The sequence below is a fragment of the Papio anubis genome, chromosome 2 (assembly GCF_008728515.1).
Source record: "Papio anubis isolate 15944 chromosome 2, Panubis1.0, whole genome shotgun sequence".
In the NCBI taxonomy this organism is placed as follows: domain Eukaryota; kingdom Metazoa; phylum Chordata; class Mammalia; order Primates; family Cercopithecidae; genus Papio; species Papio anubis.
Window position 1 is genome coordinate 25,577,900 of NC_044977.1, and position 18,107 is coordinate 25,596,006.

At 35.8% G+C, this 18,107-nt stretch overlaps 1 protein-coding gene across 19 annotated transcripts in view; it reads right to left on the reverse strand.

The window, feature by feature from the left end:
• The window catches only part of CBLB (Cbl proto-oncogene B), a 213,942-nt gene that overhangs the window by 160,487 nt on the left and 35,348 nt on the right, over window positions 1–18,107 (reverse strand). The window contains exon 1 of one of the 19 annotated variants that reach the window (XM_017955097.3): window positions 11,638–11,738. The exons of the other annotated variants lie outside the window; for them this stretch is intronic. The gene's annotated coding sequence lies outside the window, so the exon portion shown is untranslated. Of the gene's footprint in view, window positions 1–11,637; window positions 11,739–18,107 lie in introns of those variants that run through there. 19 annotated transcript variants of the gene reach the window in all.

Sequence of the window (18,107 nt, forward strand, 5' to 3'; positions counted from 1 at the left end):
TAGTAAAAATTAGTAAACTGATTTTAAAAAGTGAATAAATTGGCTGCTCCAAAATCACATGAAACAAACCTGTCAACTAATTTTTTCTAAACCATTTAGAAAACTACTAAGCAGGCAATTTCATATTTAGCACTTAAGCTATCCTTTCTTCAAAAGCTTGATTTTGCAATGTTAAGCTCCCGATTCTGAGGTTACAGGTACATTAACAGAACTCTCACAAATCCTCACAATTACTCACTAATCCCCATGCTAAAAAAATACATTTTTAAATAATAAAAGCACTCCAGAAAGTAGTTTACAAAAAAGAGAAGCAAAATGCAGCATTTTTGAACTACAGGAGTAAACAGTGCATACAGTAAATTCTACTTTACATGTTCATGTACACGGCTGTTCAACTAATATAAAGTTAAGTACTTTTTAAAAACAAAGTCTTTATTTGAAAGTTGAAGTATCACCTACTTAATCAATTAAATCAATCATCAAGTTTACTGGGTACCAAAATATGGGCCCAGCACTGCTGCAGTGGATACCAAAAAGTACATGGTCTCTTATCAATGGAACCAACCTTTCATCTTTAGTGACAAGTCTACCACAATTCTAAGTAACGTTTAAAAAAAAAAAAAAAGGATATTTTGATATACATCAGTATCCATGCTCTTAAAAGTGAAGACAGGTTCAGCAAAAGGACAAATCAGCAAGGCCTGAAGCCTCATGGAAAAGCTAGGACAGGAACTGGGTGTGTAGGATGAACAAATTTCAGATGAGTGGGTGAAAAAAATCATGACCAAAAGCACAGAGGCAAGAATTAGCATGACATGTTTTTAGAATTATGAAGGCATGAAAATGAGATGAAGACAAGTCTGGAGTAGTGAGAAATAAGATGGCACATGTAAAATAAACCAGATTAAAAAGAAGATAATTAATCTTTCACAAGAAAAGCAAATGCCCAGAAGGGGATTAAAGTGTTAAAGACTTCTCTAGCCTTAGCACATTGGGGAACAAGATACTAGAAGGCCAGCTGTTATCAGTAATCTTGTCACGAGTAAGGGAAGGATGAAATACCACAGTTGCAAGGACAGGGGACAAGAAGGAGCAGCAAAGATTATTTTTAAGGGAGAGGAGATTCTAGGACTTGGGACTAACTGAAGATGGTAAAGAGAAGAAAAGGATGAGTAGCCATGGGTGACTTGAAGCTAGAGGACACTAAAAGAAAAAGCCTTGGAGAATACTGGCATTTAGGAGGATGAAACCCTACAAGAGGGATGCAGATGAAGTAGTTTAGAAGAACTAAGATAGACAATGTCACTGAACACTAGAGTAGTAAATATTCTGAAAACTATTCGGAGATGCAACAGAGCCCAAGCCACTGAGTTGAACAATGAGGCCGAATGAAGCCTTACTTGAGCAAGTTCTGAAAACTGTAACATACCAAAGTTCGTATCTAAGAAATAACTGAAGGCATTAGTTGTGAGAAAAGACAGTTGTGTATGATACTAGTCTGGCAATAAAGGCAAGCAGAAAAGTGACTACTGTAGGTTTTCAGGTTAGTGTGAGAAAGATGCTGGTATTTAGTAAGTATTTTGTGTATCTGAGATATTATATAAATATACATAAAGCAAAGTACATCGACACAACCAACAAAAGCTAATTTGTATTATTAAGTTTTATGTCTTTCAATTTATTATTTTAAATCATGATGATGAAACTTGTTTCCTGGAATAAAACACACTAGTGAAAATAAACAATTTTTTCCCAAAAGATGTAATTATATTATCTTGTTTGAAATTCTGGTTTCCAGAAATCCATGTGCTTTCCTTTAAATATGTCACAATATTAAAGTGGCTTTTTCAAAAACACCACAAATTTCATCAAAATTAGTGAAAACTTATCCCAAAGAAACTTCTCAGAATGATTATTCCAAAGAATGGACACCAATAAATTTGTAATAATAAAATGTATTTATAGGCCTAATCATGTAAAATCTAATCCTAGACTTAAAAACAAAAGCATCAAATTTAGCAAATAAGCTATTAATTTTAATGGTTCATCACCATTAACAATCGACATTTACGGAGATTATACATCCACATTGATAAAAAGAAGGCTTGAGACATAAAATTCCCAGGTACTTACAATACAGTTAGGGCAACTAGAAGGGTATTTAAAAAGTAATGAAATGGGGTTCATGTTAATAATATTCCCTACTGAAAGTACCAGAGCAATTTAAAAATAAGGCACAATGACTACATAGCTTCTTCACCTCAATGAAAATGCTAAGAAATTGCAGTGAAATTTATGAAATTAAGGCAACTTAATTTAAGTTAAAAACTCAAACTTACCAGCAAAAAAACATGAATAATTTTTACTTTTTATAGTAAGTGTATTATAATGCAACTGTATATTACCACTGAATTTAATGCAAATGCTGTTTACCTAAATCTAAGAGAAACTGCAAGAATTCATCAAACAATAAATTAAATATGAAAAAATACAGATGTTCAGAAAAACAGATTGTGAAGATTAGTTTTATGCAAAATTCTAAGAAGAGTACGCAACTATTTTAACCTATTCTATTACTTCAAAACCTTTAGTAGTTTATGAATATAGGATATAGAAAAATCAAAGTCTAGAGACTTAATTTGTAAAAATAATATAAAATGGCTACATCAGTAAGCGAAACTATAGTGAAAAAGTCTGTTTTAACTTAACTGTCTCTGACTTAACTTCATAATTACATCTGTGAATCTGCAAATAGAACTTCTGCGTATGTGTAGTTATTCAATAACTCCATTCTGCTTCAAGCATACTTTGCAAAATGTTAGATATAACTTAAATCTAGCTTCACTATATCAGTAAAATATAGTTAACGATGGCGAAAACACTTGAAAAGTAAATATGAATATTTAAGTTGGAGCATAAATTAACAGATTCCTCAAAACACATAATGAGGCCGGGTGCAGTGGCTCGCGCCTGTAATCCCAACACTTTGGGAGGCCAAGGTGGGTGGATCACCTGAGGCAAGGAGTTCGAGACCAGCCTGGCCAACATGCTAAGACTCTGTCTTGCCGGGCATGGTGGCTCACGCCTGTAATCCTAGCACTTTGGGAGGCTGAGGCAGGTGGGTCACGAGGTCAGGAAATCGAGACCATCCAGGCCAACACAGTGAAACCCCATCTCTACTAAAAATACAAAAAATTAGCCAGGCGTCGGGGTGGGCGCCTGTAGTCGCAGTTACTCTGGAGGCTGAGGCAGAAGAATGGCTTGAACCCAGGAGGAGGAAGTTGTGGTGAGCTGAGATTGTGCCACTGCACTCCAGCCTGGGCAACAGAGCAAGACTCCACCTCTCAAAAAAAAAAAAACATAATGAAAGGAAAGTAGGATGTATAGAAACAATTCAATTTCTCCTCAAAAGTGATGAGTAGTATTTTGTTGTTTTGTTTCGTTTGTTTGTATCTTTGCTCTCATTTCTAGAAATGTGATATCAGAACTTTGCAGGAATTGATATGAAGCAAAATTCATTCAATGGACACCATGCTTCCTTTCAGCTGGACTCACTCTCTACCAAAACTTCATTGATATACAATTTTCCTACTACTACATGGAGAAATACATTCCTAAAATGAAAATGTTACCTTTATACCTGTATGTGAAATCCCACTTATCCTACATGTGTCAGGGCAGCAGTCCCCAACTATTTTGGCACCAGAGACTGGTTTCATGGAAGACAGTTTTTCCATGGACTGGGGGCATGGGGGATGATTTCAAGATGATCCAAGTGCACTATATTTATTGTGCACTTGATTTCTATTATTATTACATTGTAATATATAATGAAATAATTATACAACTCACCATAATGTAGAATCAGTGGGAACCCTGAGCTGGTTTTCCTGAAACCAGACGGTCCCATCTGGGGGTGATGGGAGACAGTGACAGATCATCAGGCACTAGATTCTCTTAAGGATAGCATAACCTAGATCCCTCACATGCACAGTTCACAACAGGGTTCACACTCCTATGAGAATCTAATGCCACCACTGATCTGACAGGAGGCGGAGCTCAGGTGCTAATGTGAGCAATGGGGGGTGGCTGTCAATACAGATGAAGCTGCCCTCATCGCCCACCACTTACTTCATGCTGTACGTCCAGTTCCTGATACTGGTATCGGTCTGTGGCCCAGGGGTTAAGGACCCCTGTGTTAGGGTTCAGAAAGAAGCAGTTAGCAGAAAGAATTTAAAGTAGTAGAAGCAAGAGTTGGGGGCAGGGGTAACATTTACTTAGAATCTAAGAAAATATTTGTAATATGTAAATGAACAGTACAGCCAAGATATCAAAGCTCATGCTCAACAATAAGCAATTCTACTCTGCCACTTACTTCCTTCTTTGTTCCTATAGTGACTAAGGAAAATAACCTGTCCCAGCTTAGAAAAGTATCATTTGTTTTAAACCCCTCCCATAATTAAGTTGAATGGATTTTACACACACACCAGATAAAAATGTAAAACCTCAAAGAGCACAGAAAGAAATTCTTCAGAATTTTTTAAATTTTATACCATAAAAACAAGAAAATGTATGAGAGAAAAATTAGACTATGTACTACTTCTAGGAAATGAACAGAACTATTAGCCTGAATATTAATTTTGCTTAAAAAGTCCTAGGATGTTTGTTCTCTATCTTCACTATTTTCTGTTCCATTTTGTTCTTCACTCAAAATTTTAGTTTTATAAAAACTAAAAATTCAACATTTTAATGGAAATTTGTAAAATCTGGTTTTAAAAAATGTACCTTTTACCTACATCCTTGGAGGTAGCATATAAATTGATGAGTTGTGAAGTACCATAAGAGACAATGATCCCCAACACTTACATTTTGTATGTAAATACCAAATAAGAAATAAACATCATATTGTTTCTGTTTTACCAAATTTATAGGATGAAGAAAATTGATCCATGTAGTTGCTCTGTCCCTTACATCCAAAAACAAAATACATCCAAACACAAAATAATTAAGATACCTAGCTAACATTATTCTACAATCCTAGTCCTTTAAAGATCAGATATCTATCTGTCTGTCTATCTATCTATCTATCTATCACCTACTATTCAAATGGTGATACAACTGCCTAAGAGATCCATAAATCTTTCAATGCCAAACCGTTCAAAGGCTTACACATTCACCTTCCTAAAAGTCAAGTGTCAGAGCAAATGATCTAGTCAGTCCTTTCTAGTCCTAAAACAGGTAGTAGACCATCACACAAACCAGGCTATTGAGTAAGTTAAAATTTCACAGTAAGGGTACAGGTTCACATAAACACTACTGCCAAAACAAAACAAAAAGAAATTTTTGCAGGGCAGGTAGAAAAAGAACCTGATTACAAAGGTCAGGGCTTTTCAGAAGTGCCAGTGCCAAATGCACATTTGGACTTTCCTCTTTGAACACACAAGAAAGTACTGCAATCATCCAACCTATGACCCTGGCTTTCTCAAGATTGCCAGGGATTGAAATATTTATAAAAACAAAAACAGGATTTGTGCTCACTGATTTCTCCTTTCTTCATCAACTAATGTTTCTTCATTTCATATCTTTTCCCAACTTCTTCCCTTCTACCTCAGAGGAAGAAAGAGCTTCTTATTTTCAAGGTCATGATTTCATCCCTTCTCATTTCTTCTCATAGTTCAAATATAAATGAACAGAGATGTGAAGCCTGTGCCTGTGTATATCTCTGTTTGCCTCAAGTTATGATACTAAACACATCTTTCCGAACCTTAACATTTTTTTTGCTTGTTCCATACCAGCATGTATAAATATGACTCAATATATTTAAAAATGGAAATGTTTCATATTATGGATATATAAGTTATTTAGCCAATTGTCACTGTTATAAATTATAACATTATTATTTATCATTATCTTTTATTCATCTGCAACTATAATATGAACATATATGGTGCACACACACACATATACAATGGCAGTGTTGAACCAAATTATCACCAAATTACACTTTTGAATGGGATAACATGTCTAAGTATTTATAAATGCAAGAGGCACAGAAAAGCTGCTCAAGAAAAGCTGACTGAATGTGAAAGAAATAAAATGCCTTAATGATTCTAAGGCCTTCTAGTCATCTAACACCTCTAATTGCTCAGGTCCTATTCTTAGGATGAGCATTCTAACAGGTGAAGTTTCTACGTCTTTCCATGGCTGGTCAATTCTGGAACTAATCGGTACTCTCTATTTTAGGTACTATGAATTGGATCTCCCTCTTCTTTTGAAAGTGAACTAAAATAATGTTCCCACTCAGTTATATCCGCTGGGAGGTTGTATCTGTTCTAGCACACTCGGGGCCAAACTAAACAAACAAATCTAAAATAGAGTGAAGGGATAACACTAGGACCTTTTTAGATATGCATGGGAAAATCCGCCTCCCATTTAAATGGTCTTCAGTCTGCTCTACTACTCTTAGTACCCAAATAACTCTATCCATTTTGTTTCACTTTTCCATCTTGTGTTTTCTTTTAAAAGCAACATTTAGTTAATGAACATCTATTGCTAATACTATTCACATCTCACCCAGTAGCACTGTCTACAGAAGTGAATAATAGCCTTCAGGTACATCAGCATTTTCTGCTATCTATAACTTCACTGCTCCTTAAATCAATCAATCAAACAAATAAACATAGTTGCTTCCCCAGAATGGCATAGAGAAGGCTCTCAAGTCTTGCCCTTTTCACAATACGCCCTACCTTGTTAACATGCTATCTTTGTGCTGCTTTTGTTCCTGTTTATGGCTCAGAAAAGTACTTGTTTATAGAATCCGTTCAATGCCCTATTCATCCCCAGAAGTTAAGTGTGCTGAAATTAAAAGGCTGTGCTTGAATTTGATAAGTGAAATGACAGAGGACAGAAGGTTTAAACAGCTTTATCTTAGGCTCCTATAAAAGGTCCTAAAATGCAAACATTGTCTCTGACATTCTTCCTGCTTCTACTGAAAATAGATGGCAAGTTTGAACTTCACTGAAACAGCTGTTTCTGTTAGGATCAATGTCACTGACAAAAAAACCACACAGAATCGGGTGACCCTGAAACAGAAGGCTCCCTGGCCTAATCTCATGGATGCTTCTCTTGGAGACCTTCCGTCCACACAACGTACGGGAAGGGAGAGAAGGAATGGCTTCCCCTCCAGACTGAACCATCAGGATTTGTATTTCTCTTGCTACACCTGTCTCCCTTAGCGGTCACAGCAGTTGAGCATATACATTTTCATATCACAAACTATTTCCACAACACTAGAAGAGAATCTTGAGTTCAAAATAATCAGTTTAAGAAACAAATAGGAGATTCATGTTATTTGGTTAGCTTAACCTACTTCCAAATCAATCATTCTATTCCAAATCCTCCCCTGACCCAGTCACCAGCACCCTTTGATAAACAACTTATTGCTTTGCTGCTGGTTATTCTTCCCACTGCTTGCAAGGTCTGAGTCATGGACCTCAGCAATCTTGACCTTTGAAAAAGGGAGGCTTTTCTGTCTGGGCCACAATTAGCATCTTTATTTTAAGTAGCAACTAATCTCTTGTGTTGAGCTCTAACTCGCCAGGGTCCACGAACTCTGCACCCAGAAATTCTCCATACCAGAGTACAAAGCACCTACACGGCTCTCTTGAGCTTCCATTCTCACAATTTCTCCATCACTTTCTTCCTTCTTATGCCCTCAAACTCAACCCTACCAAGCTGACTCTGCATCTCCCCACTGTGTTCTATTTTATTCTTTAAAAGAATCCAAAGAAACTCTGACATTTCTCCCTCACATTCCCATCTTTCCTACTTCACCCTTTTGAACTCACAGGTTCTCCAAAACTCCTCTACTTTCCTAACTTTCGTCCCCATCATCAGTCCTCCTGAGAAGCAGGCAGTGAAGTGGGAATCCTGAACGTAAGCTTGCTGATGTTTCCTTCCTGTAGCCTCAGCATTCCCCAAACTCCAGATTTATAGGTTGTCAAATCCACCTGAGCTGCTTCTGCAGTCCTGCTCACTCTTCAAGGATCCACGTAGGGTGGGGTCCTGATAAGAAAGACAGGTCGCTACAGTCTGTCTTTACAGTACAATTGTAGGCCTAAAGGGCTCTGTAACACGTACTATTGGTGGAGACTGTTACCATGGATGCAAAGTCAAATCTTAAACACCTTCACTGCTTATGCTTGTAAAATGGACTATAGCTTAGGTTTTTGTCACCCAAGCAAGGTGACTTTAGTTAACAAATATGCACCTGGAACCTAAACCAAGTACCACATATTTCTGTCACATAAGAGGACTGAATATCATAAACACAGCCTTAGGTCAGGAGGACTGTGGAGTAGAGTCTGCCTGACTTTAGTGAACTGCAAGCTCCCCATCTGGGCCCCCTTCTTCTTTGTGCCCTTCCCTGATGCCAGCAGTGCCAGGGCAGAGCAAGTGCTCAACAAATAATCACTGAAGGAACTGATGAATAAATAAGTTAATAAAAATTTGAGACTACAGTAGATTAACAATAGCAGATTTTACTGTCATGTATCTCTTGCCTCAGCTTTTAGAGTAAAAACAACTCCTCATTAAATTGTTTTAAAGGCACAAAGTGCTTTGCCATTAGTTGAAATTTGTGTCCGCTTTTGCCTGACTCTTCCTGATGAAAACATATAAAGGCTTGAATATAAAATAGCATGATATCACTATCACAGACTAGTGTTAAGCATTTACTTTCCAGTACAATAAACAATGTACCAAAGATAGACCCCAATTTTTACACTCGTATTTCATTTCAAATCAGAACAGCATTTTTGAGAGGATTTTAATGACATACAAATTCCTAAAAATTAAACAAAATCAATTAGTGAGATTTAAATTCTTGAGAAGATAGCTTCAATTAAGCTCCTAAACAATTTCCTTGACTTTTGAAATTTAACATCAAACACACTGAAGTTTGAAATGGCTCCAGCATGACACAGCTCCAGCATGAAAGCATGACATGGATCCAGCATGTCCCCAATTTTGTTTATGCGGACTCAAGTTAATTGTACAACTCATGTAGTGCTACAAAATAGTAGATACTTCAAAATAATCCATTAGCTCCTTGATCACAGAAACGAACACACAAACACTTACTAAATATACAAAATGCTCTATTAAGTCATTCATAAAGAAGTAATAAAACTATCTAACGAGGCAGAATAAAACATGATCTTATTTTCAAAAAAGATGAAATATTAAATAAGACATGCTATCCTAGAAACACTTTAGCTTTTCGGTATAAAATCCAACAAATTTCTTACTACACTCTCCAGTCTTTACCGTCATCAAACAAACTATATTAATCATTCATGTGCATTTTAAATGGTGCCACTTCACCGCTTAAGAATGCACAACGGTTTCCGACAGCTTTTGTAAGATCAAATCTATATTCTTTAGCCCTCTATTATTTTGCCCCCAACTTCATCCACCCTTTCATCCCATTGTACCATTCTCTCAAATACTCTTCATAATATAAAGACATACATTGACATCTATGTATGCCAAGAAGCCTTGGCAGAAAAGGCTTTCAAAAATAAACAGAAGAGCAATGATACACATGATGCCAATGCACCCAGAGAATCCCATTACTGCTCCTAGGACCAGGAGATAGGGGTTGTGGTATTAGAGGATTTTCTATACTGGTATGAAAGGAAATGTTCCCTCAACTTTCTCATTCATATATAAAATGAATTTTAAAACATAAATGAATCCCAGACAAGACTATGTGTGTTCACTCCCTGGTTTTCTTCAAAATGCAAGATGTGTGGTATTTACATATACTTACAGCTATGCATACAGAATGTGATGGAATTTAGCACAGCCACAAATATAGAGCTTTGAAAGGACACCAAGAGTAGGACACACATTGTTCCTGTAATATAATATGGCACTCCTTTCAATTTTTCCCCACCTAGAGCTTCACACATAGATTACAATGATTCTGGCAAGGGTAGGGTATTTCAACACAATGAAACATAACTAAATAATTTGGAACCAAATGTTGTCATTCAGTGAAGCTATATTCCATCCCCAGAGCAATGATGTAAGTAACCTTCTGGACTGAAAATGACAAACCAAACAATGCTTTCTGAAAATTTCTCATTCATCATTATGAAACTTTTTTTTCCCCTGGTACTCATCTCCCACACAGAAGTTGGTTCCCATAACACTCACAATTTCTTGTAAGTGTTATTACTTAGTCTAAAAGGTTGCAAAGCACAGGGCATTTTTCCATCCATTACAATATAAACTCATAAACTCCCCAAGCAAGTAACTGAATTTTACCAGTGTGTGTGTGTTCAGAAGTAATGCCAGGTCTCTGTTAAGGTCCCTGTACTCCCATGGACTGGCCAGGCAGCACTTTACCAGCACTGGCCCAGACACTAGCCAAAGGCAGAAAGGGGAGGGAAAGACATGAGGGAGGAAGACAAAGAAAGGGAGGCAAAGCAGACACAAAGATTTAAGACAGGAAATTTAGATTACCAAGAGACAGCACTCTGTTTATGCCTCAAATGGGTCATAACATCTAACAGTTACAGATAGTCACAAAATGGTTTAATACTGAATAACTACGTAATATAAAAGCAGTATTAGCATGAATCCAGTGGTTGCTCTGAAACAAGATATAGCTAATAATGTTTTATTTCACATGAAAATGCCTTTACATATTATGCAAATTTGAAACTTAAACCTCAAAAAAATACAGCAGAAATGGTGAATTCTGCCAGCATGGTAATGTATTTTATACACAGTTTTGGCTAAGTGTGACACAGAATAATACTATCTGATGCTGATGTTTATTTCCTTCTTGCCTAAGCAAAGCAGCTCTAGTCTATGGAGAAGTCAAGGACTTAGGCTCCTTCTCCATTGAAGTTCTGCCATCCCTGTTCCATCACCCTCCTTCACATGGCTGAGATGACTCATAACCTTGTTCACATTCTAGCCAGCAGGGAGCAGGAAAAAGGAGAAGAAGTGGGCATGTGGCTTCCCTTTAAAGGCATGATCTAGAAGCTGCACAGCTCACTTCTACTCACATCCAATTCATCAAAATTTGCTCACAGGGCCACATCAGCAACATGTGAACCCAGGAAATGCTATCTTTACTACGGACGGATAACAGTGGGGAAATACATAATGATAGGAAAGGGACAAAATGGATTTTGGAAGCAATTAGCAATCTTTAATACAGATATCAAAGGAAATGACAAAATAATTTTCATTAAATATTAAATGATGCTTCACTGAGTGGATTAAGCTAAGTTCGAATAAGATTTTTAATTTCTGTCTTTTCTTAAAGGAGAAAATATTAAGATAGATGCCAAAATACTTGAAAGGTAAGATTATGTGAAATACTAAACATTTTCTAAACTAACAAAATAAGTATATTTTCTAATTTTAGCTCCACACATTTTTTAGCATAAAATAGAAAAGAAATAAATATGCACTAATAAGTTTAAATAATTTTACTCTTGACCCTAGGGCAAAATACTATCTTTCCTTGAGTCATAAGTTTATGAGAGAGATGATTATACATAAAATATAAACTGAAATAATTTTACAAATAAACTTTATTTTTCAAACACAACCTACTTGATTTTAACAAGAAACTGTAGGTCTAAGGTAGCTCAGCCCTGAGTCCAGAAAGGTCAAAGGAAGTTTTACACAACGTTCTCTCGGGACTTTTCATGACATCACCTACAAAGACAGTTCAAGAAGGTGAGAAAACATTTCAACCACAGTGGAACAGAAGCTTCTAGGAACCTCTATACCACATTTCTAGACCAGAAAATTTAACATATATAATTTGCCACAATTCTTTTTAAGTTACAGTCTTCCTTCTTCCTAAATACAAAAAAAGATTTCAGTAACAATCAGTTCGTTTTTTTATCCCCTGTCCTCCCATGTAATAACTGCTGATGAGATCCTGAAATATTCCCCAAAGTAATGAAAAAAAAATTTTAAATACCCAGTTCATATAGCTCCTACAATATGCCTACTTTTAGGAAACACAAGTTACTTTTCTAATCTGGTTTTGTAGCTTATGAGAAAAATAAACATTCTTGAATACAGGTAAAATAAATGGAATGAATACTGCTTGTCTTTCCATAAAGATGTTTTGTCACAGTAAAGGCAAGATCCACTCTCACACACAAAACTGCAGCTATCAGCTGGGTGTGGTGACTCATGCCTGTGATCTTGACACTTTGGGAGGCCAAGGCAGGACAAATGCCTGAGCCCAGGAGTTCAAGACCAGCCTAGGCAACATGGCGAGACCCTGTCTCTACAAAAAATAAAAAAATTAGCCGGGCATAGTGGCATGTACCTGTACTCCCACTTACTTGGGAACCTACTTGGAGACTGAGGCAGGAGGATGGCTCGAGCCTAGTAAGTACAGGTTGCAGTGAGCTGTGTTCATGCCAACGCACCATAGCCTGAGCGACAGAGCAAGACTCTGTCTCAAAAAAAAAAAGAAAAAGAAAAAAAAAAGGAAAAAAAACTGCAGCTATCTTTATAATATAGAGGAAGATCTTCCAAAATCAAATTTTTATATTTTTTCTTCTACATTATTATAATTTTGAAACACTTCTTTATATTTCTAGTTAATTATCCTACTACAAGAAAAATACTTGCTATGGAAAGCCATGATTAAAAGCGTAAATCATCTATTATATGTATTTGAAGTGGTATCTTCAAATAGTTTTAATTTAAAGGGATATCTCATTTTATATGTAATTAGTCAGCACACATATAAACACAATGATCCCAACTGTCAGATGTATTTTATTTGCTTCCCTTTTCACTAGAATTCTTACTCTGGGGAATTCCAATGCCTCAGGTGTTAAGAAATAAATGAGAGCAAAGAAGAAGGAGTGACGTAAAGTTACACACTTTCTACCTCCTCCCTTGTCCCTGCCCCAGTAATGCATTGCTGCCAACATCAAAACATCTTGGAAGGCTGTCCATGGTATCGTTACCGTATAAATCCCCATAAACCACGACGAGAAAAGCCTATTATTAATAAATAAATAAAGCCACATAATATGTGTTCAAAATTGCCTAATAAGGTTGTCCATTGTTTACATGACAGACATTTAGATCCTTGTACCCTGTGCTTAATTTCCTACCGGAAGCAATATTTCCTATCAAAGACTTTTCCTTTGTTGTACGTAATAATTTCCCCTGACTCAGCACTATGAGGATCTGAATGTTTTTCTTCTGTTACAGGAAGTGTTGGTAACCCGAATACAGAATCAATCTTATAAAGCATCATATAACAAGAAAGATCAGTCAGACTTAGTTGTGAAAGACAGAAGACAGATTAAAAACTAGGTATTTTTTATTGTTGTCTTAAAAGACCAATTTCTATATCTAGAAGTTTGTTTCCAATAAATAAGTAAATAACTTACAGTCTAAGATTAAGTTGTAAAGTTTAAAAACAGTAAAAATCTGTTTATATAATTTCAGAAACAGAATTATTATCAAGTAAGAAAGTCAGACACATGCTATGTAAAAGAAAGCTTATCTAAAGAGTAGCCTAATGTGAAGTACAATGTCTACTTCTCCTTCGATTAAAGCATAATGAACAAAAACCACCAAATTTATGTCAAACTCTGTTCTCAAAAGTTGGTCAATTCATTCATTCAGATATTAACTGATTACACATTTTACATATAGCATGTAGTCTAGTGTAAATATAAAACATAGGAAGCACCAAAATTATAAGTCAGTGACACCAAACTTCTAAGTGACTAGAACTCAGCTGATGAGACACAGCTAACATGAAATATCCAAAATGCAAAACCTTGTCATTTAAATATGAAATTGCATGGTACACAGAGCAACTTCCTTTCTTGTTTTATTTTTTCTGATATATACTTCCCCCAAACCAGATCATAAACATAATCATGTTCATGGTTGAAAAATCAGAAGAGCAGAAGAGAAAAAGTATAAAAACTAAACCACAATCCTTCAATTCCTACACTCCTGAGATATCCAGCACCAAAGAACCACAATACAATATGCTTTCACATACTTGTAAGCTAGGCATGTACTCCCATTCCTTTAAAATATCTTCCATGACATCTTTTCCTGCTTATGTCTCCTACTTGAGCATTAGCTTAGGGAATAACTCAAATACATTTCCCCATTGAAAGCATGGGGACCTCCAGGTGGGCTCAGATCCCCAGGTAGGCTCAAATGCCATCCTCTGTGATTCCTGAACATTCTGAGCTTCCCTCAAGTAGAAATGGGAACCTGAAGCATCAAGATAGAACTGTCTCTACACCACCAACTACAATGTTCTGACAAAAAGTAAAAGCCAAAAAATGCTCAAGTTCTAGCACTTGATTATTCAGAAAATGCTTCAAGAATGAGAACTTCGATTATACTTTGAAAGACAGTTAAAATTAGTTGGAGGAGAAAATAAATCATCAGAAAATGTTCACAATACTAACTGTGACAACCTATTTGATAGGATGGTCAAAAAAGACCCATCTAAGGAAGTGATATTTACACTTAGATCTCTAAGCATAAATTTTTAGAGGAAGTCTTCCCTCCCCTAAAAATATGTAGAATCAAAAGAAAAACTTTTCAGGAAGGCAAAGCAATTTGAGGAGGCAACAAGTAGAACATACCTTGTAACTGAAATTAGACAAGTGAGGCTGAAGTTTAAATGTTAAGAGTAAGCAGGAAAGTAACACATTATGTTTTTAAAATTATTTCCAATTAAGGGAACGAAATAAAAATACACAGAGGGATACTGAAAAGAAGGAAAAGAAGCTTGCGGCCGAAATGCTAGTCAAAGTAGTTTCAGATTCATACAACAGGCAATAAATTTTTTTTTTCAATTATTATAAAAATAGAGCTGGCATAATTATTAAAGCAATGGATGAAAATTCTTTGAAGAAGGTATAAGGTAATGCCCAAAACTACTGACCTGTTTGATGAAAAGAGATATGTGCCATAAAAAGACTCCCATATACAATATACAACCCATATGCAACTAAGAAACTACCCCAATGGTACCTTTGTTACAGGAATTTCGAAATTTTAATTTCCATTAAGAAGAAAATATAACATGAATCAGGATAAATAACAAACATCAGGTTCCAATTTCATGCTTCTCAGTAAAACTTTTAAATATGCTAATCTTCAGCAGTTAATGTACAGCAAATAACTGTGGAAAGTGGTTTTACTTATAACTCTGATACTTCAGTTCTATACAAAAACAGATTCTAGATGCTGGTTCTAATTACGGATCAGCAGGCAAAGAATGATGCATGTGGCTCTAAGACCCTCTTCATCCTTTTTAAAATGTCACATGAAAATACAATCCACAGCTGATTAAAATAAGTACCTCTCGACCATACCAGATTGACAGGTCCAGCTTAAGTTTCTCTGGCTTTATCACTATTAAATTTCTTCTTTCATCTCCAGAAAGAAAACAAAACTGAACAAAACAAAAACAAACCATCAACACCTCTTGTCCCTATAAAGGTCTAACGATGACTGCCAAGTTTTATGGTGCTCACTAAACAGGATGTAGATCAAGATGAATGCATATCTATCCTTCATTCCTTCAATCTGTATTGAGTACCTACACCGTGTTGGAAATGAAGTAGGCGCTGTGGTGAGAGTGGTGAAGAAAACGAAGAAGCAGAAATTGTGACAGGTCCTGGAAAGAACAGAGCAGAATACCATGAGATAAAATAATGTGTCCAAACATTTAATGATGGGTCAGGGAAGGCCTCTCTGAGGAAATGACATTTAAGTTATGATGTGAAGGATGTGTTAGGTAGCTGGAAAAAAATCGGGCACATGAAGCCTCAGATGTGGAGGTCCTAAAGGCCTGAAAAATTGAAAAATGATGTGAGTGGATAAAGATGGAAGACCTGAGGGAGAGTGTCATGAGATGAAGCTAGAGAGGTAGATGATGAAGAAATATGAATGATTAAACCCTTCATATGAGTAAATAATGCTTTTTGTCTTCTTACTTCTCTAGGTTATAGCCATCGCAGTTTCCATTCATTCTGATCACATAATCTTGAATAATGAGAATGAATTTGAAGACTAGCAAACACTGCAACTTATTCTCTAACAAATAATTACAACTCATTCTGCACGATTCCGAAGAACATTCCAGAATCCTGCTTCAGGCAGAATAGTGAAGGCAGAACAAATATCTCTCTCTGAGATGGACAGGCTTATTAATTTCTATGATCAGTTAAAACTAAAGACAAAATTAGAGACTTTATTGTAAGCATAAAAACTAGAAACTTTCACTGTTTTTTTACAACTCATTTTGCTTTCAAAGTGACACTCAAAAAGATATTTTCTCTTGTTGCTTGCAACCAGTTTTGTTTTCTGAATAAGAAATGCTGTTAATATTTATTTTCAGTACTTAGGGGTATTATAAATATAAATGAGTTTAATTCTGGTTTGAAAAGAACTCACATGTTTGGGTATTTTCCTTATAACTTGAATAATTTTATTATTAATGGAAATTTCTAAAATTAAATATACTTTTATATCATTTAATGTCAATAACAATAATTCAGATTAGATCTGTTTTGAAATCTCGGAATAACATAAATTTTCAAATGAAAATTCCAAACTTTACATAACAGTTTCCTCTGAGACATTTAAACAATCACTGAAGACCAGTATCCTAAGGGAATTAGAACCTGATAATTAAGTAAAACCTTTCATTAAAAAAAAAAAAAAAATTGAGAGTAACTATTTTTCCAGATCTTAAGGTTGTCAGGTCCAGATTTAACGTGCCCTCTGAAAAAAACCTTGACCTAGTCCATTTTACTATTAATATATTTTTAACTGCAAAAGATAATTAATTCAACATCCTTAAAAAATATATCAATCACAGTTTCCTGGGGTGGGGGTAGGTAGTTGAGGCAGTGGATGAAGAGCTATTGGTCAAAGGATACAAAATTTCAGTTAGACAGGAGACGTAAGTTCAAGAGGTTAACAACAATATACCATATATTGAAAATTGCTAAGAGGGTATATTTTAAACGTTCTCACAGGTTTAAAAAAACAAAAAAAGTAAGTATGGGAAGTAATGGCTATGTTAATTAGCTTGATTTAGCCATTCCACAATGTATACATATACAGAAACATCATGTCATACAATCATAAATGTATTTGTCAATTTTAAATAAAGAAATAGGGCCAGTGCCTGTAATCCCAGCACTTTGGGAGGTCGAGGCGGGCGGATCACGAAGTCGGAGATCAAGGCCACCCTGGCTAACACTGTGAAACCCCATCTCTACTAAAAATACAAAAAATTAGCCGGGTGTGGTGGTGGGCGCCTGTAGTCCCAGCTACTCGGGAGGCTGAGGCAGGAGAATGGCATGAACCCGGGAAGCAGAGCTCACAGTGAGCCAAGATCACGCCACTGCACTCCAGCCTGGGTGACAGAGCAAGAAAAAAGAAAGAAAAGAAAGGAAAGAAAGGAAGGAAGAAAGGAAGGAAAAGAAAGAGAGAGAGAGAGAAAAAAAGAAAGAAAGAAAGAAAGAAAGAAAGAAAGAAAGAAAGAAAGAAAGAAAGAAAGAAAGAAAGAAAGAAAGAGAGAGAGAAAGCATGACAAGTCAAAAATCAAAAACAAAATCTTCCCTACTATACATAAAAATGAAGTATTCAAAAACAAAATATGAAGTACTAGGTTAAACTCTGACAATAAGCACACATATTACATGGGGAAGATCTGCCCTGCTTTTACCTTGCTGGCTTCTAGAAAAACAGTTCTTAAAACTCCTAACGCATAGGGCTTTCACTGAGAACCCAAAAAACTACTCTAGTTGTACACAGTAGGTGGTACTGTTCTAATTAAACAATGTTAACTGCTACTTAAACCAACAAAAGAGCTAAAGGAAGCACAAATATACTTGTTATTTTGTCTAAGTTTATACCAATTAAAGAAAGTTGGTTTCCAATTGTAACTTTACAGCTGCCCTATCACAAGATACCCTATATTCTTCAGAAATGCTGCAATCTCAAAGGAAAAGATCATCCATGGGACTTTTTACTGGAAGCTTTTCTTGTTT